The 26,267-nt window shown below is 41.2% G+C and overlaps 1 protein-coding gene across 5 annotated transcripts in view; it reads left to right on the top strand.

Moving 5' to 3' along the window:
* The first annotated feature begins 323 nt into the window (after window positions 1–323).
* The window catches only part of FHL2 (four and a half LIM domains 2), a 41,930-nt gene continuing 15,986 nt past the window's right edge, over window positions 324–26,267 (top strand). For 2 of the 5 annotated variants that reach the window (XM_083818968.1, XM_083818966.1), the window contains exon 1: window positions 16,383–16,693. The gene's annotated coding sequence lies outside the window, so the exon portion shown is untranslated. Of the gene's footprint in view, window positions 471–16,382; window positions 16,694–19,036; window positions 19,270–26,267 lie in introns of those variants that run through there. The other 3 variants (XM_083818969.1, XM_083818967.1, XM_083818970.1) reach the window with 3 other exon arrangements.

Genomic DNA, 26,267 nt, shown 5'->3' with positions numbered 1-26,267 from the left:
CTGGCATTTCTTAGGGTACTTCTGGTAATCCCAGAGCCTTGGGGGATAATCTGAGTGAGGAGACAGAGCTGTTCAAAGCTCAGCTAAAATATCAAGCCATGGAATAACTCTGGCTCTTTGAGGGACCCGCGCAGGAGCTCCTGGCAGTAGGTGAGGGTATTTTGAGAACTGGCACTCCCAAAGGGAGCAGGCCAGGAGCACGGCAGCCCTTTCCATCGGGGCCTCGTGCTGCCCTATCTACGATGCCTTAAAAGGCTGGTGGCACAGAGGTGCTGCGGTCCTTATCTCCTCCGGGTGGCTGGGGCTCTGGAGATATTATATTTATAGCTCATCTGGAGCACGGATGCCTAACTGCCTAATTGCTATATACATAGTGTGGGTAACCCAATAAAGCCGTGAGTCTCCGCTTTTGTCCCCGTCTTCTCTCACTCGCGGGCTCACGAGCAGAGGCACCACCAGGCTGCAGCAAGGTAAGGCAGTGACTTGTCTGGCTTTTCACTGTCATTTGGCCCCTGTTCTCCTTTTCACCTTCCCTTTGCAACAGGGACTGGAAGTTTCTCAGGGCTCTGCTTAGACACCATAAGGGGACGGCTTCTTTCTTATGGAAAGAGGGGATTTTAGGATGTTTGTTCATTTCTTGCTGACAGGACACATACAGCGTGTCTCACTTTGTATTTCCAGACTGCTGTTAGGAATCAGGTGCTAAATAGCAGCTGCTCTTCAGTTTCTGCACTAATAATATGCTGTCATGTTTCCATGTTCTGAAGGAATACAACCATGTCTAACTATAGACATTTTCCTGGTTTGAATAGGAAACTGAGTGACTTCAGGCAGAAAAATTCTGATTAGCTGTTTTTTGGTTTTGTGTGTTTTATTTTTCCCCTCTATCAGAATTTTCTTCTTTATGATGAATATTTGGAAAATGAATAGATAGTGGGGAAAATAGAGGGCAGAGGGAACATTTTATTTTTTTTCCTTCTTTGAGACCATTTCCTAATGGCCTTGAAGTAAAAGAAAGCCAAATTACAAGTGATGCCTGCTTGTTTCATGTTTAAACAATTGCTTGATATGGATTACAGCAGCTGTGTGAAAAGGGAAAAGAAAGAAAAGCACTAAAACATATCTGGGTGTCAAAGCAGGAATTCTTCAGAACCAGACTGTAAAATAACATTAGCAATAACAACCAAATGCCAATTATCAGACCATTGTTATATTAAACTACTTTTAACCTCGTCTCATGAGAGCATTAATTTTCAAATGAAGCTGATAAAAGACAACCTCTTGGAAAAATAAGATTGTTTGTGCCCATGTGTACACGTGTTTGACTGCATCTACACACACAGTTTTAATATAAACATCCCTATAATGAAAGTCTCATTCATCCAAGGACCTTAAAGTATAATACAAAGGTAAGAAATACTAATTTACTTGTAGCACAAGGACTAAAGCTGCCACATTTTACGCAATTTATTATTCTGTTAGGCAATTGAATGAAAGGAGGTTTTCTTTCAAATTGCTCAGTAGGCTTTGATACGACTGCAGGTTGCTGTCAGTCCTGGAAAGCAGGACTCCTTAGACCTGACCCAAACCCAAGTCTTGTACGAATGGTCACCTCACTTCAAAGTATTTAGGATTGGGCTCAATCCTTAAATGAAGATTTAAAAGAAAAAGGACAGGCCCTTAGATGTTCCAAATTGCTGGGATCCACTGACATTAGCTGAGATTTAGGTATTCACATCAAGTGTTGACTGGGCCAACAATGTGAACTTGGGCCCAGTACCAGGGTTGTGTCTCTGGCCCCACCACACAAGTACGTACTATGCACCCTGCAATGCTCTTGTTCCATTCCATGCCATTACACCCTCCTTGCTTCTAAAAGAGAGTGGCCACATCCAAAAAAAGTCCAACGGATGGGGCTCTCTCCCAAGCCATGCCCAGGGTGGGAGAGTCCTAGCTGGCATTTGGACAGCTGGCCAGTGTGGTCAGTTGAGTCTTTGTGACTGTCCTGACATCCTCTCTGATTTATGACCGTAGATGCAGCCTCTGGGGATGCCTCCACATGTCCAAAACCAACTGTGTTGGAGACCCACTTTCAGGGCGGACATCCCCAGCTGGCAAGTCTGGTCTGGCTGAGCTGTCCAGGATTACTCTGGCAGGGGCCCATGACCATCAGTGTAGACAGTGTCGAGACAGCAAGATTAGGAACAAGCTTGTTCCGTCTTTTATGTGAAGAACAGCACATAACTTAAACAGAAGGAAAAAAGGAGTGGTAAATACCAAACAGTCTGCACACACATCTATCTTATCTAGAGGCTTACTGAGCCCTCAAGGATGCCTTGGAAGGCTTAACTTCTTCAAACATCATTGCTGTTGCCTCTGCTTGTTCCTCTGATCTCTCACAGTTATGGTCTCACCACCAGACTGTGGTCTGTTCAGTTCAGATCCATACAGAGCTCTGATCATCTCGTCCCCAGCACTGGTGAAATGAGTTTTGTAAATTGATTGGAGACCAAAAGTAGCACTTCCCACTGAAGAGCACAGTGTTGACTCTGAGTGGGCCATCAGGAAGTGTTGGGATCTGCCCTATCCAGGCCTGCAGCTCCCCTTGGACTGTTTTTTTGTTGTTGTTTTGTTTTGTTTTTGGTTTTTTTTTTTGTTTGTTTTTTGTTTTCTAAGATCCTGCAACTATGCTCAGCCGATAGGTTTCTGCCGTAAATTGTGCAATAAAGAAATCATGCACAAAATTATCAATTTTTAATAGAGTGGTGTCCTGATTCTGTTCCCTCCCCCTCAATTCCCCCTTGTTAGAAATTTTCTTGTCCTCAAATTTTTTGTCTATCATTCAAGCCTCAGGCTAAAACAATAGGAATAAAACAATTATTCTGGTTGGGCACTCAGTCTTAAATTACCATCACTGGTGTACTGATGGTATTCCCCCTTAAAAAACAAGAAGTAAAAGTAGCATTCCAATCATGTGCAGCAAAACATCTTTTAATATGTTGGCCAAAGATATTTAGCTTGAAAAAATGCATGAACATGCATACTAGTGCAGTGATTTTTCACTGGATTTGAATTTAAAAGTGAAATAAAACAAAAAGACCAAAAGCCTGTTCCCAAAGTGAACCCATTTTAAAGGCAATCTTTCCAACAATAGTACTTTGTTCTTACCTAGCATTTGAAAATATGATTAATGCATGAATATCTTTACTTTTTCCCTTCCAAACAGCAAACCATCAGAACAAGGCAGACCTTTGATTGCAGCTGGCAAGAGGCTGGGAGGGGGCAGACTCATTCAAACACTTCTTTAATACAGAAAATGTAAAAGGCCATTTTTACAAGGAAGAAAAACAGAGAAAGAAGGGAATGTGAATACTTACTTGGGGGTAAAATCCTCACCCCACTGAAATCAATGGGAATTTTCTCAGAAACATCCACTGCTTTTAATAAACCTCAGATTTTCTCTTTTTTTTTTTCTCCTTATTTGTATAGTACCAAACTTGTGTAGATTTTCATCAGCAAAGGGTTTTCACATTTTCCATACCATTTTTTTTTTATAAGTATATATATATATCTATATTGTTTAAGCAGAACATAGGCAATCTGAATGTTTCAGACTGTTGTTTTTCAGTTAGATGAATTATTGCTGGCTGCAATATTTTATCTCTGACTTTATATCTCAGTGAGTACAGTTTCATACTGATAAATCTCAGGCAGCTTCAACAATGTTCATCATATAATACTGATTAACTCAGAGAAGCATAGGTCATATTACACAGAGTCCCAGTTTTTCTGAAAGTAGTTTGAGCAATCCTGTCTGTTTTCACTCAACTCATTCTGACACAAACATGGAAGGAACACTAACAATACACATTTTAAAGGGATTCATCAACTTCACAAAATGTTTCTGCTGGAGGTTGATTTACTGGCTACCATTACAAATGCCACTGAGAAGCAGTGAAACTGAAAGAGCAAGAAGAAAAGATATTTTCCATCTATTCTACTTTATATTTTGAGTAACATTTTGTGTGAAGCCAGTTGTGCAGGTTTTCTTTTGTAGTCATTATTTCCTGCTGTCTCAGTGAAACTTTCATATCAAAAAGAATGAGCAGAAAACACTCTTTAAAAAAGGAAAACAAGCACATTTTCAAACCCCATTGTCATGGGAGTAGAATGGGCAAAGACATGGGAACAGAAATTGTTTCAAACAAATGGCAAACAAAGCCAGTGAGCTTTCATATCAGCATATTCTCCTGTGAAGCTTAAGGGATTTTCACCAAAGTCTTACTAGAAATTTGCATATTTTCTTTTGGAGGGAAATAGGTAACAGTGACCCTTTTTGGTAGTCTGCAGCTAGGGAAGCAAAGCCCTGCTTGCCTAGAGATTACCATACGAAAACACGAGTATCTACAATCCTCAGAAGCCCTCCCACCACCACACAGAAGCCCATTATCCGGTCATCTAACCCATTTTTTAAATTCTGAGTATCCTGATTTCCTATGCATTCCACTGTCTCAGTGCAACACTCCCCATGCCACTGGTGTTGGGTGTGTTTGGAAATGCAGGCACAGAAAGCAACATGTCACTCTGGGGGCTAGGACACCACTTATAATACAACAAGAAAGATGTGCTAACACTGGCATGGCACTCCTGGTACAGAACAATAAAAGACGGGAAGCTATCAGAATAATTCCTTTTTTGTGGAAGTTTTCAAATTCTGGGTTCAAACCCCAGGTCAGGAGTTTTAATGAGCACAGGATAAACAGCTTCTGTATTGGGTAATCATATGGCTCACTTTTCATATTGTCGAGTTGCTTTATAATCTTTGTTTTATTTCATCTCACAACGTCCTTTTAGGGGAGAAAAGTAGCACTTTTTTTCCTAATTTAGAAATGAGAAGTAAGAGCCAGGTCCAAAAGTAGACTCAAGTGTCAAAGTGCGGCGAGGATTGGCAGGCTGTGAGACCCAAGTCAGGGCTGCAGTGACCCAGGGCTCCAAGAAAGAAGTCTTGGTGAGAGACTATCCCTTCTCTTCCTCTCATCTGAGTAAAAGTCAGCATGAGTGATGTCGTGTCCAGCTCTGCACAATAAAGTAAGAGAAACTACAGCAGATAAATTCAGGTGTGTGAATTCCACTCCTGGACATGCCTGCTTAACTTTGGCTACGCAAGGTCAGGTGTCTGGCTGAACTAGACTTCTAGGTTCCCTCTAGATCCAATGAGGAAAGAAAAGTACTTCTACAGGGCAGTTCATTTCATCCTCAATAGGTGTCTAATGAATCAGCCATTGCAAGAACCTCTCTTTCCCTTTCCACTATAGTGGGATCACAGGCAGCCAGTTTAGATTACTAAAATTTGGTCAGTTAAAATAGGGTGAAATGGGCACCACCATAAGCTATTTGTACAGGTTACACAGAGCATTTTGTTGATCGAGGAATGGGCAGTGTTATCACAAGTCCCTGACTAGTACCCACAAACCCTCTCTCCCTTTCTACTTTCACAAACCAGGGTGCTCTAGTAATATAGACTGTCTGTAATAAGGACTGTGTTAGGTTTACTTTTCATCTTTAGCCTTCGCCACGTTTACTTCCCGTACTTCCCTGTGTACTGATGAGGTTTGGGACACTTTCTGGAGATTCATGAGGTGAATCAAGGCTATCTTGGTGCTGTAGAAACTCTTGAAGATCTCATTCCAGACTGCAAAGTGAGACCCTGAGCATAGGAAGGAGCATGTCAGATGAATGGAAAGTGCTTCTAGTGGAGTCAAGACTTCCACCAGAGCAGGAAGTGGAAATATTTTGTTTGGAATTTTTCCTAGCTTGGCGGGACTGTAACAGAGTGCAATATTCTGCAGTAATGACTTTGCCTCTCAAAACAAGAGGGTGTAAAAGAGTTTATTCAGGAACAAAGGGTTATGAAAGAGCAGAGAGACCTAGAAGCAGGGACTGCATGGTGATGATTTTCTAGATCATTCATTCCACTAGCCCCATTATCTGCAGGGAGAAAACGACACAAATCTATTCAAAAATTTGTAATGGCAATAGTCTTTTCAGCCAACGTCTTGATATTTTTTTTTAGTCCAATGCATCTCTTTGTTCAAAGTCGAGTCTCTGAAAAATTTAAAATTATGGTGGAAACATTAACAGTCCCTTATAGAAACTTTGAATAGTGATAAGATATTTTGCATGATGCTTGGTGTTTTCTTGACTGATGTTATGTGTTCGATTTGCATTCCTAATTGTTGTGGTTTAACCCGGCCGGCAGCTAAACACCACACAGCTATTCACTCACCCTCCCCCCTCCCTCTCTGGGATGGGGGAGAGAAACGGGAAAGTGAAGCCTGTGAGTTGAGATAAAGACAGTTTATTAAGACAGGAAAATAATAATAACAATAATAATAATAATAATAGTGATAATGATAATAGTATTAACAATAATAATGTGTAAGAAAACAAGTGATGCACAATGCAATTGCTCACCACCCGCTGACCGATGCCAGCCTATCCCCGAGCAGCCGGCCCCCCACCCCGGCCAGCCACCCCTATATATTGTTTAGCATGACGCCAGATGGTATGGAATACCCCTTTGGCCAGTTTGGGTCAGCTGTCCTGGGTCTGTCCCCTCCCAGCTCCTGCTGCACCCCCAGCCTGCTCGCTGGCAGGACAGAGCAAGAAGCCGAAAAGTCCTTGGCCTGGTGTAAACACTGCTCTGCAACAATTAAAACATCAGCATGTTATCAGCGCTCTTCTCATCCTAATCCAAAACATAGCACCCTACCAGCTACTAGGAGGAAAATTAACTCTGTCCTAACTGAAACCAGGACACTAATTATTTTTACTGATCTTCTCAAAACAATGTGACTATGGCACCAATGACAACCAGTCAGCTAGGATACTGGAGTCTGTCATTTTGACTGACCATTTAAAATAAGAAAAAGAATAGCACTTGCCCTACTCATGGAAACCACATATGTAAGTTTGTTGGTGAGAGAGTTAACAGGAGAATATTCAAACATTATAACTAACCTATTATAAAAGACATTTGTCATTTCTGATTTGGTATTAACAAAAGCCATTCATTTTTAAACTATTCCACCCTCCACCCATAAATCTCATCACCTTTAGTAAGAGTTTTATTCTGAGTGAGACCTCCAGGACTGGCTGCAGAAGCATTCCTGAGTTTCATGGTAGTAAGGTTCGCATTTTTTGTAGACCACAACCTTAAACAAAACCATAGCATTATTTCTAATGTCATCGTATTTAACTCTCACAGTCTTGCATATTCACAACCTCAGGATGATCTAGATTTGTTAGTGCAGTTGGAGTATTCTGAGACAATTATTTGTTGCTGTGGAATACTGGTAGGTAAGCAGAGGGTATGATTATATGGACTTGATTATATGAACATAGTATCAGATGTGATCACATAATATGTGGTCACCCTGAGATCTCCCTGTCGTTGGCACAGGCGGAAGGTTGCAGAATGTAAGGACAGTTTGTTCATCCATCCTTTTCTTCTTAGCAGCCTTTGCTTTGCTTCCAGTGGCAAAATACACGCACAGAGGTGCCCTCTCCCCTCACCACAAGCGGGAACGCCCAAAGAGCATGCTAAGGATGTCTTGGAATGCATGGCCAACCTTCACCCCAGCTATTCCTCCCCCTGTTATCATCGCTTCCTACTGGAGTCTGCCCCTCCTCCCAGTTGCCTGCTTTGGTAATGGTTCCTTCATTTGTTGAATCAGAGCAGCAGGGGGAGCAGAGACCTAGCAGCCTTACCTTCTTTCTGCCTTCTCCTCCTGTAATTACAAATGCAAATGTAGGGTGGATATGCAGCTTAAAAAAAAGAAATAGCAAACAGCTCTGGGTCCAAGGCATGCTCAAATTCAAAGCCAGGAGGAGAAGCAACATGGGCATGGCTGTAGATCAATGGGCACCAAAGCAGAGCAGTGTGCCTTCCTAGAAGGTCTTATTCTGACTTCTCCTGTGAGAGAAGTTTCTTCTGCCTGTTGGCTCTGTTTGCTTATGGACAAGCCAGCCCCTTTCCCTCTTTTTTTTTTTTTCCTTTTTTTTTTTTTTTCTGGACATCCAAGTGTTAAGATTCTTCCTTTCAAATGAGCAGTATGGATTCATTAAAATCCTTCTGGATATATGGAAGAGCCAGCACCACTGTGGACAGACTCTCCAGGAAGCAGCCAGCCAGGCAGGCAGTGCTCAGTCATGTAAGGCATCTGTACAAGAGCAGCCCAGCAAGAACTCATTGGATTTTAAGGTTAGACATTGGGGATAAATGAAAGGACTAGCGCTCCTTCATAATGTGATTTCTGACTCCTCTCTAATAGTTCAAAAATTACTTGTCTTGCAGCATGCAACACGTTGTCTTCAAGACAAGCCATTGTTATATGGCTTTATTTCATTTTACTCACAGCATTTGAATTTCATTCACATTAAGACAGCAACTCCAACAGAAAGCCATGTGGATACAAACTTTCCAGAGACAAACACAATCCAACACAATGTCTACCAGGCTGACAATGGATAATATATTTTTTGAGCTCTGTGTGAAGCGTTAGACATGAAATTCACATCAGCAACCAAATGATTGCTTTAATCCTATTATTTAAAGGGCCTGAACACTTATAGGATTCAAAGTAAGCACAGGCCTAAGAGGATAAATAGCAAGGACTCTACTTCAAAGTGCACAATCTAAGCTCATATTTTGAATCATAATAAATGTCTGAGCCTACATCTCTGACCCTCTCAGAATATGTGTATTATGGAGGTTGAGCAGAAAAATATCTGTTGCCATACAGAAGGATCTTTTTGCTAAACAGTGTGTTCCCAGTCATATTCAAATCAAAAAAGGGTGGCTGCTTCCACTTACAGAAATATATTAGTATTCTGAAGTAATCTGGAAAGTGATTTGTTACCATATGCTTCTTTTGAATTCAAGACAAGGGGAATGGTTTGGGGAATGATGGGGCCAATAGATAACCAGGACACAAGAGGAGTCCTCAGGAAAGAGAAAGCTGTAACAGGGGCGGGGGGGGAAGGGGAAAAAAAATGTGCTCCTGTGTTCACTGTGAGGAACTTGGAGAGTTTCCCACAGGAGAACACTACCCTGTGGGGATCATTGGAGAATCTATTTCAAGATAAAGTGTCTGTAAAAAAGGTATGGAACAAATAAACAAAATAAATAGGAAGGAAATGTTAGAACAACATGATGTTCATGCAAGACATCTGAAGGGACTTAGTGATGAAACAGCTGAAATAAGTATAATGCATGGCCTCATTTAAAATAAAACAAGCTTAGAAATGAGCACCTGAAAGTAGCTAATAAAGTGCCAGCTCTTAAAAATGATTCCAAGAGAAGCTGGGTGAATTAGATCCTGGCAAATCTGATACATTTAGCAGAAATTAGGATAGAGAAGAAGGATAAATATGATACATTGGGAGAAATTCAGTACAACCTTGTAAAGGGAAATCAAGCTCTACAGATCCATCGGGTTCCTACAAGACAGTAAGAAGCATGCAGATGCAGGAGTCCTTTGGTTGGCAGTATCTTACTTACTTGTGTTTTTCCACATATGCAATAAGACCTCTCACCAAACACCTTTAAAAACCTGTAAGCAGCCACAGAATAAGAGGGAAGATCTCTCACAGATTATGTAAAGTTGGTTGAAAGAAAAAGAGGCTCTTGCAGTAAAAGGAGATCAATAGTGCAATTCTACAAAGACCGAGAAGCAGAAGGATCTTAGGAAACAGGGTGGTTGGCCACTGCAGTAGCATCTTAAACTGAATGCTGATGAGCACAAAGCAGCACACTTGAGGAAAAAATACAACTTCATCTATAAAATAATGTTTCTGGGCTGACTACATACTCAAAAACAGCCAAAAAGCAAATTGAATGTTCTGGTCACATCATCTGAGAAAATAAATTGTCATATCAGAAAAAGTTTGCGGAAGGAAGATAAAACATAGGGAGTGGGTTTCGTAGAGTGACTACATAAACTGGGACTCACCAGCCTGGGAGAGAGATAGCTGAAGGGAGGTACAATAAAGATGGATAAAGACATGAGCAGCTTTTAGAGTATGAATAAAGATCAGATGGTGATTATTTCTGCAAAAGTAAGACCTAGGGTGCATCAAATAAAGCTAATGGGTACTATGTTGAAAACAAACATAGAGATGGTTCTTCAACAACATAGAGAAGAACCATCTATTACAGGAAATTGTAAATAATGAAGGTTTCATGGGATCAGGAGGTAACTGTGCAAGTTCATGGAAGTGATATTCTGTATGGATAGTGACTCCAAGTTGAGAAATCCCTGAACCAAACATTGTTAGAAGTTTTGGGGGAGTATTAATTGGAAATATGACTGCAAGCTATTCTCACTTTCTTCCTAAAATATTTCTTAGACCTGAAGGCTAGGATAATGAGTTAGAGGAGCACTTCTATACAGTGATTCTCATATTGCTATAGCATCATCTTAATACGTGCAACTTACAGGTTCTGCCCGGTGCTAGTCATCGGACATTCATATTAGACTGCAAACTCTGGTCTGAATGCTGTTTCCTTTCTCTCTGTGTTTTTACATCTATGTTGGATTGTCAAAACTTCTTTGTATTTGACTTTGGAGGTTACAGAGGTTATAGAGCCCCAACCTTAGTCGTTAAGTTCAGACTAGTTGAAGACCTGCCAGGAACAAGTTAGATGTTGTCAATCCTGCCTTGGCAATGGGTTAGATGAGTTCTAGAGGTGCCTGCCAACTGCTCGGTTTTATGAACCTCAGTTTGCTCAGAAGCTCCCCTGGACTCGCTGATAATGGGAAGTGGCAGCTACAAACGTTGCTGTTGGCTCTTCCTAGAGGGTTGTAAAAGATGTCAGGGACGCAGGCAGAAAAGGCATCTGGGGGAGCAGGAGGAAATTAGTCACTCAGAAGCAACATTTTGGAGGAGAAACTGTGAGCAGTGGAGCAGTGAGAGGGGGCAGGATTCTGGAAAGGGGACTTTTCCTAAAAGCACTGGAGCATGCTGGGTGCACTGAGGGGAGTAACCAGGTATGTGAGGTATTTCCTATAGAATTCCCTGTCTCTTGTGTGATCAAAAACACAGAGCAATTAGTTATTTGGAACAATCACAGTGTTCTTGTTTCGTGTGTCTGAAACAAGGAACTATAAATCATGATTATACCAAAATGAATAAATCCTAAATTAAGGGGTAGCATTTGCCAGTTCAGAAGACCAGCAATTACTGCAAGCTCTGTAGCAATTTGTTAGCTCGGGTTCCATCCGCAGGGGTAGGAAACCCAAAAGCCTCTTCCCATCTGTCATACACAGGGCCCTGCATGACAATCAAGCTGAATTGAGGGGAAAGGCAAAAAGCAACAGCTCCTCCACACAGGGCTCTGTGCTATTACCTGGGTCTCCTCTACAACATACAGAGAGAATACTTTGAGCAACAAAGCAGAGAACAAATGCTTTCTCATCTTCATTTTTAAGATGGTCTTTTTAAATAAGGTTCTGTGTCTAGGAGTGACAGAAGAGTTAACATTTCTAAAGACCACCCAACTCTTGTCAGAAGCTCTAGTCTTGATCCTGTGGCACTTCCAAAACCCAATCATCATGAACCAGGATTTTCCTTAACAGCTACCAGATTCTTTAAACCCTAACCTGCTCATTGAAGCTTCCTCTGTTGTGCTCCATCCCCACCTTCCTTGAGCACCACTGCTCTTCTCTCCCCTGATCCCCTCAATTCATGCACAACTGCTCATCAATGTCAAGAGATGTCTGTCACCACGCCTGAGACAGAGGGAGTGCCAGCAGTAGGGACATAGCTGCTTTCCTGCCTGTATCATCTGCAAGCATCCAGATGCATCCCTACATCTCAACAGTCCATGGAGAAAGGGCAATACAGAGATGGAGGCAGACCACATGTTGGCCAGTGTCACATGGCCACGTTTGCTTTGAGGCAACTTTTTCAGGAGATAGATTTCTCTGAATGAAAGAGCAGCTAACTAGGTAGAAAAGAAGGTCATGATTAACTATAAAAATGGAACAAAGTCTTTGTCCAAACTGACCATAAAGATCTAAACGTAAGTGGTCTAAACTGCTCTCAGCACCATCACAGACTACTTTATCACAGAGTTAGCCTTGAAATTGAGTCAGTATCACCTATCTTATCACATAACAATGTCATCTTTCTGACAATAACATTTCCTATAGAAAAACAGAAGTTTCTCAGTGCTACTGAGCTATGGCATCTTCCTCTAAATTCACTGCAGAAAATTGTTAAAACTATCTGTGAAAACAATTAAAAACGAAAACATTCTTTCTTTTTTTTTTCCAGATTAGTTTGGAATTTCTAAAGTATTACGCTTTTCACATTGTTTTAGAATAAACACCCACATAAAAATAAAAGTTTTACATCCATCCAAGGTAGACAGATTTCCAGCTCATGTAAAGGTCTTTGTCTGCTTTGGTTGCAGTGGATTTAATGGATTGTCTAAAAGTATCTGTAATTTCTTCAGAGTCTGTGAAACTCTGATGCGTCTTACTTGCTGAGTATTTCTGTTTGACACTTTCATTACCCAGGGAAAGAAAAAAAAGATCAGAATATTGCAAAAAAGACTTATGACTGGGAGACTGAATGGGGAAATAAAATATAGACTAAAGCCAAGCCATTTACCCTTTGTATATTTCTCGTGTGCTTGAGAATAACTACATATTTGAGAATATCCTTTAAGAATGAAATTTCAGAAAGATTTAATATTGCCTGGTTGTTATTTCAGGTTTAATGAACTAAAATGCAATGTCTGCATGAGTCTATACTACTTCCTAAACAGCAGTGCCAAAAACAGCAGCTCTCCTAAATGCACCCTCTCGTGTTCAATGGAAGCTTGTGTTACATGGGTTCCAGCATCAGAAAAGGATTTGCTGAATTTTGATAAAGTAACGTAACAGTTGACAGGATAAGATTGTGATGGGAGAAATCAGTCAGTAGCTTAGCCATTTTCAAGCTTTAAAGCATAGTTTTCCACCTCCCTTGCACTCTCAGAGACATTAAATTTCTCTGTGACTCAGCTTTGGAGAAATATGAATATTACACTTCCAGACAACTTTTTCCAATATTTTTCTTGGTTCCTTCATTTCAGCCAGAAAAGGAGATAAGTGCTGAAATGGTAGTTATTGAGGCATCAACATAGTAGCTAAAGTGAGATTTCTGAGGGATTACTAAAATCACTGAGAAGTTCCACTATGAGAAGAATACGTTTTCCATCTCATTTCCCATATGTGAGGTATGGCCTTCTCCATATCAGATTTAAACCTGTTAAGGCACACAGTCAACTGAAGAACAAACAATAAATGCTACATAAATGCTACCTCTATGATGAATTTATAAGCCATAGGGTATGTTTCTGAATCACAAGATGGCACTGAAAGGTATTTGTATTTTCAGCCCTAAAAGCAGGCTTCCTTTTAGAGATATTGCCTGATGTCTTCATTGAATTGTTTCCACTCAGGCCTTGAAGAAGGCTGAGCTAATCAGAGAACCAATGAAGTTTAAAAAAAAAAAAAAAAAAAGGAGAGAGAAAAAAAAAGTCACTAAACCATTAAATTTGCCAATGGGGGGAATAAATAGATAAATAAACAAACAAACAAACAAATTTCCCATCCCCCTTGCCATCCCTTTCCTCACTGTCTGCCTGACAATTAAGGAAATGCATTTTCTTTTCCCCCAGTGGATTTAATACTAGTGGGAGAGAGGGTGTGTGGGTTTTTGCCAGTCAGTATGAGGTCAGAGGTTCCTCTTGCCATCTCTGGTAGTGTTTGCTGGAGTGCACCAAACTGTGCTGTCTGGTAACTCTCCTTCATCCCTTTCCAGCTCCACGCAGGCTTGACCTGCTGAGCTTCAGGTCCAATTGTGAGCCCACAACCCCACAGATCATCAGGTTATAAATCAGCAGAGGCTCTTCTGCCTTCAGGGACTCAGAGATGTTTGATTAAATCAGACAAAAATGATCTTATCTTCCCAAAGTCAACTCATGGCCTGCAACAGTTAAGCTAAACAATTCCAGCTAGAAAGAGTATGTATTTTTGACTTGTAGTTGTGGAAAACACTATAGTGTATAACAGCAGGTCACATCAAAATATCTCTGGCAGAGTTGCTGCCTTGGCTGTCAGTGGACAGATAGGGAAGTGAAAATATCATAGAAATAGAAAAAAAATATGTATTTAATTTGTTTGAATATTTAATTTGTTGAACATTTAATTTGATTTAGAAAGGTCTGGAAATAAACTGATTCAAATAGCCCAAATCTAATCACCTTCAGGGCTCATTTTTCTTCTTTACATGCACTTCTAAAACAAATGTGAGTTCCAAACTACAACTAAGATGGAAATTAACAGTTTTTGTTGCTACTGTGCAATAATTTAAGCTAAAATAAAAAGATTATGAGGATTATTATTATTATGCATTAATCAAGACTTTGTAAATTTCCTAACAACTCACACAAGAGTGTATCTGTCCTGAGATCTGTATTTACAGATGGTGAAACTAAAGACCAGAAAGATTCAATGTCTTGTCCAAGGGCATCAGGCAAGTGATAGGACTGGAAACCCATCCAGTAGCTCTTCCAATAAATGGTTACAACCCCATGGTAGCTCAAGGGCTCACTGAAAATTACTCCCTGTCTGGTTTACCTCATCTGCCAGTGCCAGTGCCAATGCAAGGGAACAGCCAGTGACACATGGCTGGGGAGAGCAGCAGCTTTGATTTAAATGAGCTTTAATTGCCATGGAATCAAACTCCATAGTCCCATACAGCTGTGGCTGGTCCTCCAGGGCACAATGCCTGTGCTTTGAAAATGCAACTGTAAGGGCTGCAGCAACAGACAGACAGACCCAGGGGCATTGGTGGACATCAAAACCACTCCCATTTGTAGAGGAGAGCTAGGAATGGCCCCTTCTTACCATTTTATTCTGCCTGTGCTTTTGGTAGATTTCAAGTAGAGCTGGGACATAATAATACATTCCTCCCCATTCAAATCTGACTGCCTTTCAGGTACTCAAGATGAAAGTGAGTACAAGTCAGGGTTCTGGCACAAGGGGGTTGTTTGTTTGTTTGTTTTTTCTTTTATTTGTTTGCTGTGTTTTGTCAGTTTGTGTTTTGTTTGTTTGTTTGTTTGTTTTCAGGAGATACCCTTAGCAAACCCATCTCAGGAAGTACTTTTTTACTGTGCGGGTGATTCAGGTTGGCCAGAGAGGCTGTGGGGTCTCCTCCTTGGAGATCTCCAAAAGCCACCAGGAGATGATCCTGGGCAGAAAGCGCTGGGTGGCCCTGCTGGGGCAGGGCTTGGGCCTGGTGGCCTCAAGCATCCTGCGGTTTAGTGATCTGCATAGCTGTACCACTGCCCAAGCATGCGCCAGGACCCAGCGTCCAACACAAAAGGACACAGGATTATCTTGCATCGTCTGGATGAAAAACAACAGCAACAATATCTGAGGCTAATGGGCTTTACTTTTTCATCCTATTAGTTTCTCTTAGGGTTTAAAGCACTGAATTTAAAGCGCCTCCTCTTGGCACGCACCAGTAACTACTGGGGTATCACCCTGGATTGCCTCCCCTCTCTGCCCCTCACGTGGCAGAGAGCAGACATCCCCCAGGTGCTTCTGATCCAAATTCTTCCCTCTAGGAGGTTTCCCAGGACCCTCGCTGTTTTGATTAACAGAATGTGTTTCTGCTAGAATGATTGATATATAAAATTGGATTTTGTAGCAGAAAAATTAGTTCCTGGTTATAGGAGGATTAACGGTTCCCCTCTCTTTAGTGTGTGCCCACTGGCAGGGCTCTCTGCTGGGTCCCGAGCATGTACCAAGACAATCTGTTCCCTTGGCTTGCTCTTACACAAGGGGCTTGTGGTTTCACTAATTTCCCCTGCCTTTCTTCTTTTTCCTCCTCACTACAGGGGGAACTCACAAAGAAAGAAGGGTGGGGAGAAACAAGAACAGGCTCTGAATGCTCATAAGGAAAAGCCCGCACACCTGCTCCTCGTAAAAATGTGCACCTCACCACGAACGGGAGAGACAGCTTGTTTCACTCCCCTCTGGGCGAGGCACTGTCACAGCAGGCAAAATAGCCAAAGTGAATAAAAACTACTGATTTTAACCCAACGCTTCACTTTCTCAGCCAGGTGAAGAGACTTACAAATGCTTGGCTTTGACTTGCTGTAAAACAGGATCCCTCGGCTTTGGCGAAGCCGTGTTATTAAATAAGCATCAGGAGTTTAAAGAAACAAAGGCTGGAGGAGGCGAGGTGGGGGGGAGCCTTATTTTAGGAAGGGGGCCAACAAAGCTGAGATGTTTAGGAGGGGGAAGCATCTACACCCTTGGAAAAGAGCAAGTGCCGGGTGCCAGCTGCAGAGAGCCTACAAGAACGGGTGTCTCCGATCCTTTTGTCTCCTTATATGGTAAAATGATAGCGAGGGGTTTCGCTGGGCTGGGGAAGGCAGCAGCCTGCTTCCACACCACGCTGCCTGCAGAGCTGAAATGAGAAGAGCTGCTCTGGGCAGGCACTAGGAAGCCCCGGCTGGCTGTACCGCTCTCCTCTGCAGGCAGGCCGGTGTGCTCATTACCCGTTTGTTAATGGACGTGACCCCCTGCCCCTGGTCCGGGAGGTGACACTAGCTGCCCGCTGCTGCTCTGTAAGTAAATATCCCTTTTTTCCCCCCCTCTCCCTCCCCTCTACCCACCGACTGTGCCTTTGAAGGCGCCGCTGGAAACAAAGGGTGCAGAGAGATGGAGAGGGATGTGTGATGTGGTACCCAGTGGGTTGTTGGGTAAGGAGGCGAGGAGAGGGATCGCCGGTCCCCCTTTCTCCTGAGCGCACGGCCAGGGTTGTGAAGAGGAGAAAAAAAGACGAATTCCTCATCAGAGCAGTTAGTGCTGCGTGTCCGAGCTGATGAGGCACCGGGTCATTTCGCGTGTACCTGTTTTTAATGACTGCATTGTGCCGTGGCTGTAAGCCGCTGGGGAGGTCATAGCAAGTCAGAGCAGGGATCTTGGGTTTCTCACACCTCTGTGCACACTTCCTGCTTCCTAGCGCAACAAAGGATGATTTTTGCACTCTAGCAAGAGCAGATGCACATGAAACAAAGGTAGCCTTTCCTGATCGCAGGCAAGCACTGTGGACGGATTGTGCACGGGAAAAACGGGGAGCCACCAGCACCATATTTCTTCTTTTTACGTGGCAAGAATAAATTAGAATGCAAATCCCAATTAATAGCTCTGAATCCCTTCCTTTCATCCTTCTCTCTTTGTGCATGTGTGTGCAGCCACGATAATGTACGTGCTTACTATATGCCACCGAACATGGATTGCTCTGTGTACATAATAAAGGAAATACTAACTTTCATTGTCTGCATTAGTGGCTGCTCTAAACTTCCTACTTCCCTAAAGAGACATGGCTTTTGTTTAGTTCACTCAATACCGGCGTATTTCAGATTTGCTCTGTACAGAGGCACACAAGAAAGCAAACCTTGTAAAATCTATACAGCAGCTGCTGTTGTTACTCCCCTGATGCCTATCTAGGGGTATATTAACTGAGATTGCTGATTGATCATTAGGTCCAAGGTCAATAGCTGTAATATATATTGCTGGCTATATATATTCGTACACTGTCTTAAACAGGAATTGTCCTAGAAGTGCCAACAGAAGGGTGTGTATTATCAGACACTCACACAGATCACAGTGTGAAGGAATTCTGTAGCTAAGGTTGCCATTTCTTTTATGAACCTTATTTTCATCTGTTCATACACTTACAGAACTCCCTGCTTTATGGTTAAAGTATTCTGTGTCTTTTATCAGCCAGATGGTAAAGTTTGAAATTGGTTACTTCGGGCATTTAGATTTGAAAAACAGAAAAATAGTCCTTTTTAAAAAAAAAAAAATCTTATAAAAAATTGTGGTTGTTTTCTGTGTCTGTATATACAACTGCGAAAAGATGCACCCAAAAGACTGCTCTATCCATAGAGCCCATGTATATTCTAGATCACATTTGGGGAAAATTAAAAAAATATATATCATATGAGGTGCTATATCTATTAACAAACTCAGCTCCAAACACTACCTAGTGGCACTACTATATCCAAAATCTTTTACACTAGCCATAATATAGATATTGGTTTGGGGCTGTCCTTTGGCTTCAGAACCAACACACAGTTGGGATGAGGTGCCAGCTGGAAGGTCAAAAAACCTGTTGTTGTTGAGAAATCATGTCCGTAGAAGTTACCTGGGGTTCCTACCTGACACCTCCACTTGACTAGCAGGCCTGAGGCTGGGAGGTGCACCAGTGCCTGAGATTTTTTTCCAGAATGCTTAGAAGATCCTAAGATGGCAGAAGAGTTGGGGTAGAATTTACTTATTCTTGGTTCTTACCATTCTGTTGAATGTGCTCCCAAGGGAATCAGCAGTGCTACACATGCAAGCACCAAATAATCACTTCCAGGTGGTTGTTTATTTTATAACACGTTCTCATTATTTTCTGTGAGATCACTGCTATTATATAGCAGCAGCTGCTTTGTTGGACATTATTTATGCAAAAGTTCTGCCATGAAGGTCATTCAATGGCAATTTAGTCTATAACTGATCTATAACTGATCAAAGTACTCAGATAGAGATAACACTCTCTTTCCTACCTAAGATAATACAGTTTCTTAAGGAAGTCTCTTTCCCTGAAATCACATCCTTCCTATAAGTACAGACAGACATCAACACTCCCAGAGATCACACTTTGCACTAGAAAAGGTTTAGACAACTCCTTCAGTCACACACAACGTAGTCCTGCAAGTTCCTATTATGCTTTAAATATCAGGAGATTTAAATAAATAAATAAATAAATAAATAAATAAATAAAGGTCCTGCATTTGTAAGGGCTGATGTGATGGTTTCTGCCACATTTCCATGCAAATTCAAGCTTTCTCCCCTGAAGAAAATGGGGGGAGTGGGCTGTAAAGACCTATACTCACATGAGTGAATCCTGGCTCTGTTCCACAGGACACTGAGTCCCAGGTCTGAGAACCAAGCAACGTCTTACCTGCTGTTATCCTCACCTCCTTGCCTTGCAGTGTGCAGGACATTCAGAACTCAAGGGGGGACTGGATAAATGTTAACACCAACAGCCAGAGGACATGGCTTCTCCTCTATGAAAACTGGGCTGAAAACTGAATGAATGCCTGTTGCTGCTGGCCAGTACACCACTGCTCTTTCTAGGACCCTAAAGGCGAGTTACAAGCAGGTCTGAGGCTAATTTGTGTTGGATAAATTGATCCTGAGAATCATCAGAGAAACTCTGTATGGTGTAGTGTTCTAGACAATCACCTTACCGCATTTGGGTACTGCTTCAGAGACTGCAGATCTCATAATTTGCATTTTAGGTTGATTAATTTTAATTGTGCGATTTTTATGGTTCATTTACATATGCACAGTTATTTGTGATGCAGATTCTCCCCAAGTGAGAGTGTGAAATGGCAGGGTAATGAAAGATTTCATGGAAATAAATCTTGGATAAATTGACTGCCAAGGAAGCATTAACATTAAAACAATACTAATTAGATATACATATATATGTAATCATAGAAAAGTTTGGGTCTGAAGGGACCTTAAAGACCATATAGTTCCAACCACCCTGATATGGGCAGAGACATCTCCCACTGGACCATGTTGCTCAAAGCCCCATCCTACCTGGCCTTGGACATTTCCAGGAATGAGGCAAAACACTAGAGGCTTATTTTAAAGCTGAATACAACAATGCTCATGCCAACTCAAAAAATTTCAATCTTCATTTTTTTCCTTTTTCCATACCTTTCTACATTATATTGGCTAACTAGGATGATAATGTTTAGTGCATATATAGTAAAACACTGTAAGAGGGATGTAGGTGAATGTAACACCAACATAAGAATATTCATATCTCCCTTTCACAGCAAATTTTCAATTTTGAATTCGCAAATATATCAGCCACAGAAGAGCAAGTTCTAGGGCTGCACATTTGTTTGGCAGGAAGCAGTTCTAGACCCTTGGCAAACACAGGAACAAGGGTTCAAAACTCATCTCTCTTTACTTCATCTTGCATAATAAAAGTACTAAGTTGCATAAAACAGTAAAATATTTGTAAGCATTTCCCAGCCCTGTTTTGTCATTGCTCTGAGGAACTTTTGGGATTTAGACCAGAAGTATCTTCAGAGACTAGGTTCCACCACTGATGAATTCCTCCTCCGTGCTATGCAGTGCATCTCTCCATGGTCCACCCAACATCTTCCTTCTTCAGTTAGGAAGGATCTCACCTACAAAAGGATTGCTTGTTTCCTTGTCCCCTGGCTCACTTTGTCTTTCAGTGCTTGTTCCCAAGTCTCTCATGCACCACAGACATTTTGACTCAACATTAACAGCTGATGTCTTTGCTCGCTATGTCCAGTCCCCATCCCCAAACCCCAGCCAATGAACTGGACCAAACTGGTTTCACCCACATGTAGTTCACCTATTTTTCTAAGATATGCCCCTCTGAATGGTCATCACTAAGACTTATGTAGCCTTTTTTTCCCACATTTTGGAAAGCCAATGGCCCAGGAGCTTAGCAGAGTAGTATGGATGCCTCACAGTACCGAGGCATTCATTGCTACAGTAGTTTCACACAGCAGATGAAAGACGTGCATTAACTGTCCTCCACATCAACATGTGTGCCAGTTATCTTAGACAGAAAGGGCTTTTGTGGTCTTGACTCTGTAAACAGAAACAGAGAGAAAGAGACGGAGCTGTTTTGCTAAAGTCCAGGACAAATAACAAAGCATTCTTCCTGTATAGGATCCTCCCAGTTTTGTTTCTATACTTTCTAGAAAGAAGCAAACATTAGATATCTGGGACTCTGTTCTATTTTTGTGTCCTGGATTGTATTATACAAGATTTCAAATATATAGAAGAACTCAGAAATTTCATTACATAGTAGAACATGATTTTTTTCTGGATATTTTTATCTTAGAGTCTGATTTCCTTGACATTAGCAGTGTTCCTGTCAATAAGAGAAAATGATACTTTTCTGGAAAAATATACCTCTATTGGAGCCTAATAGCTGCAGTCATTTAGCTTAAATATTTTTTTTTCCATAGGGTAGAGCCAGAGATAACTGCAGGTTTTATTAATCTTATACTATTTTTCTCCTTTCTCACTTTCTGTTATCTGCTTAAATGGTCTTACTAGAAATATGAATTTCTGTGCTTAAGTAATGTCAAGTATTTGACCTCTCTCTTTCGTGTAAGTCTTAGCTTATTCCACAAGAGAAAGAAGGCAGACAGCAGTTTCAAAAGGCTTTGAAATAGAACATAAGAGCAAGCCTTTCCGCTTGAGCTGTGCTCTTCCTTGCTATGGTAGATGTAAGAGTCATGCTCTGTGTTATTTAAATAAGCTCCTTTTGTAAATGAAATGTATGCAGGAATGTTTGTAAAACCATACATCCTCTAGTCACTTCAATATCAACCTCAGTTAATCATAGTGTAAATTGTGTGGGGTGCACTGTCAAAGTATCAGTGCTCATTTCTTCTGTGGGATCTGTACTTACTACCACTGGTGCTTACTCCACAGCTGCAGGAATGGCTCTAAACTGGAGCAGTTCCTTACTGAATGCCAAACACAACAAACCACGCAGAAACCACAACTGGAGTGTTCCTTCTCCACCGTTGCGACTGTACGCAGGCAGCCGCATTGAGAGCCTTCCTACACAAGAAACATTTTCTGTTCTTTATTATTATTATTACTTTAATGAAAGCAATCTTAAATAGCAGACTTTCCACTTTCTATTTCATGATAGGCTGACTGTGCTATCCAGACAGGAACCAGGTATGCTTTGGTTATCTGCACATGTTAATGCAGTCTGTCTGCTCAGAAAATTGCTCTAAAGTACTTAAAAAGGGACACTGGAATGTTATACCATAAGCAAAATAAGTCACCCATGTACACGCAAGATGAGTTGCTGGAAAAACCTAACTGTGATTCTGAAGAATATTTTAAGGTAGCTTTAAAAGGTCCATTAAAAACTAAAGTTTGTTGTTGTTGTTGTTTGTTTGTTTAATACTTTTTAATATTTAGTATGTATATAGAAAAGTTTGGGTGGGATATTTAAGATATGGGTACAATTTTTATGTATTTTATTATTATGGTCAAATATCAAATCAAGTTTTCCCTGCTTTTGCAAGGTAATTGATAGGAGATCTACAAATATCTTCTCTGAGCTTAAAATCTTCAGAAACAGCAAGGGACACCTCTGTAATCAGATATTTCTGACATCCTAACCTTGACCTGGATACTGGTAGAGCAGTCTGGACATTGTTAACAGGGCTGATTTGGAAGAGCAATGACATGATGTGTTACGAGGCCTTGATTTCTTGAAGAAAAGGTGCCAAATCTTTTGATGGGTTTACTACAGGACTGCTCTTCCACAGCAACAAGAGAAAGAAGCTTCCACTTTTTCCTCAGCTTAAAAATGACAAGAGGAAGAAAGACTGAAGCCAGATCTGTCCCTATCTCGTTTACAAGCTTAGTATAAGCCCCAGATCATGGGATACAGGGACACCCAGCAACTCATTCCCTACAGTAATCATGCCTCCCTTTTTCAAGGACCTGCACAAAAAATGACGGTATGAACAGCTGCCATAGTAATAAGCTTCAGTGTCTCAATAACCTTGCAAAAGTGTAACTCTTTCCCTCTTTTTAATGAAGAAATTCATCTTTACAGAGTGGTAGGCCAGCAGCCACTGTCAGGGACAGAGGGCCCATGGCAGGAGAAGAGCAGATGGCTGAGCTTTCCGTAGGATGAGCTCTGTATCACTTGCATCTCAGCATCTGGCTTAGCTTTTGGAAGTTAAGGAAGCAAATGTCCCTCTGTGATCCGTAGAGAGACATTCACCCGTTCTGCATCAGCTGGCTTGGTTCCCCATGGCCAGGAGCCCGCTTCTGGAGGGTCAGGGATGCAAGCAACACAGAGAGGTAGCACCTGTTCTGAGGCCAGCTGGAGCTCCAAGCACACGGGTTTCCGTACAGGCTCTGCCATCAGGGTGTCTGTGGGCATTCATCCCATGAAGCAGAACTTAAGCAATACCTGGTCAGCCAAAGAAAGAAGGCTACTGCCCCTAAATGCATCCCAGGGTTGTTAGGCACTGGAATGGACTGCCCAGGGAAGTGGTTGAGTCACCATCCCTGGAGGTCTTTAAAAGATATTTAGATGTATAGCTTAGTGATCTGGTTTAGTGGAAGACTTGTTAGTGTTAGGTCAGAGGTTGGACTAGGTGATCTTGGAGGTCTCTTCCAACCTAGATGATTCTGTGATTAAATTATGGGATTAAACATGCAGGACTGTTTCGAACGTTTGTGGTGTGCATCTGTTCCAGCTAAATTCTACCCACTGAAGTTCAGGTGGATTCTGACTGCATGTTACATCTTTTTTCCACTTGTCAGTGCTACTGGCAAATGGTCATTTCTTTACTTCTCCTGAAGTAAATTTAAAAGATATATATATATATCTATATATCTCCCCTTCTCTCCTGCTCCCCTGCATGACATTATTGCCTGGCGTGGAAAAATGATCAGCACTTAGAAGAGTGGCTTGCAGTTGCTGCAGTAAGATGGTAGATAATGAATGTGGCAATAGCTGCTAAGTTACAGGAAAATAATCACCTCTTGCCAGAAAGACCAGCACAGTTTGAACTGCTAGTTCATAGTTGCAAAGGATATCATAAATCTTTGCAATTTAGCCTTTGGAACATTAACATAAATTGTTTCCAAATGCTCTGGACCTGCATGGCTTATGTCACTGGAGTTGCCAGACACAAATCTTCCTTTCTCAGGGGAAGGAAAATAAACAGATCAAAAATACTCCATGTGCACAGTTCTTCTGGGAAAAAAAAAAAAAAAAGAAAAAAAAAAGTCAGGTGGGAGAAATGTGTGTACATGTTGGAAGAAGATGGGTGTCTCCAAAGAACTTTTATTTCATGTGCAGGTGGCTGACAGAACACCTTGCTCTCAGGGGCACAGGTAAAGCCCTAGCCCTATAGACCTGACCAAGGTCAATAGCATATCGCCATTAGGCATCTACAGGGGTTTAGTCCAGTATGTTTAAATACCATAACAGCAAGAGATCAGAGTTTCACTTCTCTAAATAAACTAAAACACTCCTACATTTTTTAGACAATTTAGACAAGAACATCTCTTATTAGGCTTGCAAACATAGCTGGAAAAAACATACAAGGTCTGGGGCAGCTAGTCCCTTCTTCCAGTAGCAGATCATGTCATGGGATGGGAGAACACCACATGATTCCTTAATAAACCCTAATTTTTATGAGATATGATATGATAACTTCAACAATTGCTTCTAGTAAAATGAGCCTGTCTGAGCCGATAGGGGAAGAAGAGGAAAGAAGCACAGCTTTTATTTCAGCCTACTACTTACTTTTTGGTAATTTTCATGTCAATTCTTACATCCTGGAAGACACTATCTGGGTAGTGCTAACATTTAGCATAAGCTGGAACTTCCCTTCTGGGCATGCAGGGGAAAGCTGTTTTCCTTTTGGAGATGTACTCGTTATGTCTAATTCTGTAGGAGGGAGACTATGGCAGAAAAATCAATTTCTCCCTTATGCTAATGTTGAGAGCAGTCTGAAATTGCATCAGTATAAAATGACTACTGCAATAAAATCTAAAGACCTTGTCATACTACAGAGAGGCGTAATAAAGATGAGCTTCTGGCCCACAGAGCTCTACAGTCAACAAGTATCAGCACAATAGGAAGGCATTAATCAATGGCAAGAAGGCTGAACTGCAATTTGTGCCTGTCCACAACTGTGAAAATAGTCTTTTTTTTTTTTATTTTTTGACAGGAAAAGCATTGCTCAGTGTGATTTCACGTTTGTTTGTAAGGCAACAGTGATAGGATTATTTTGACATTCCTACTAATATTCAGCAGATAGGCCCTCTGATTATTTTAGATTTAATTTCTTCTCTCCAGAGAAGAATAAAACTGCCAAAATATCCTCAAAATATCACATAGTGGGTTGTGAAATTCAGTCCAAGATTCGAATCTAAACAGCCTGGAGCTTGGGATGTTTCGCTCTGAATTCCAGCTTTCTGAAGGAAACCATATGAACCTGAATGCCTAACTCTAAGAGATAATGGGTCTGAAATTGGTGCCAGATCCAATGAAGAAGTCACGTAACTAAAACCAAAATGCAGATCTTAGAAATTTTCCTTTCTTGATGTTTAATTTCCCAGACTGCTGGAGCTGTGCCTCTAACCCTAACCAGAAATACCCCTTTAGGGTCTTCTCAGAGTGGAGTTCACCCCAAATCTATTTGAGACATAGAAATTAGGTCTGCCTCTCCCTGCTCTGGGAGGGACCCAAACCACTTTGACAATCTCAGAGCACAGTTAACAAAATCACATCCCTTTCAGAATGTGTCTAGCTATTTTCCAAAATAGTGGCAGTGACTCTTCTTATAACAAGCAAGCAGTAATGCTTGCCTCTGTTCCTGTGAAAAACACCCAGAAAATAATAGAGCACTCAAGAAGAACACCCCCGTGACATCGGAACATCCAGTTCAGATGGAACAGGCCTTGCTTCCAGTCACGAACCACTTCTATTTTACATTTTGCAGCTTTGGATGAAGAATAGAAATGGTATAAACCTTTAAGGGAATCACAGTCTATATTTTTCGCTCTTACACATCTCACAATCTTACACATCGCACAGAAAGCTTTGGCTCTTTGGTATTGCACACCTAATTCAAGACTAGAAAAAAAAATAAAATAAACATAAAAAAATCTGAAGAAATGTGAAAAATGCAAGTCCATACACATTTCTTGCTCAGATTTCAGCTTTATAATAATGCAAATTGACTGTGCAACCAAATCCTATCATTTAAAAAGGTGATAGGGTCTGGTAAAAAGCTGTATACTTCTGTCCTAAATACCTACCTTTTAGACAAAGCTATCACTCCTCTCAGACTCAATGATACATACAGACAACTTTATACTAGTCTGACTCCATTTATTTTGCTGAAATTACTCCTTGAAGGAATTTGCTTGAAGCAAATTAAGTCCTTTCTACTTCTTTCATGGGAAATACAAATGTGTTGTGCAGGTTGGGAATGTAAATGGGCTCAAAATGGAGGGAATATAAATCCACCAACACTGACTAAATGTTGTGGCAAAGACTGCACTTCTACTTCAAAAGGAAAC

The sequence above is a fragment of the Anser anser genome (genome assembly GCF_964211835.1).
Source record: "Anser anser genome assembly, chromosome: 1".
In the NCBI taxonomy this organism is placed as follows: Eukaryota; Metazoa; Chordata; class Aves; order Anseriformes; family Anatidae; genus Anser; species Anser anser.
Note: the sequence above shows the minus strand (reverse complement) of the source record. Positions and strands in the feature narration are given on the sequence as shown.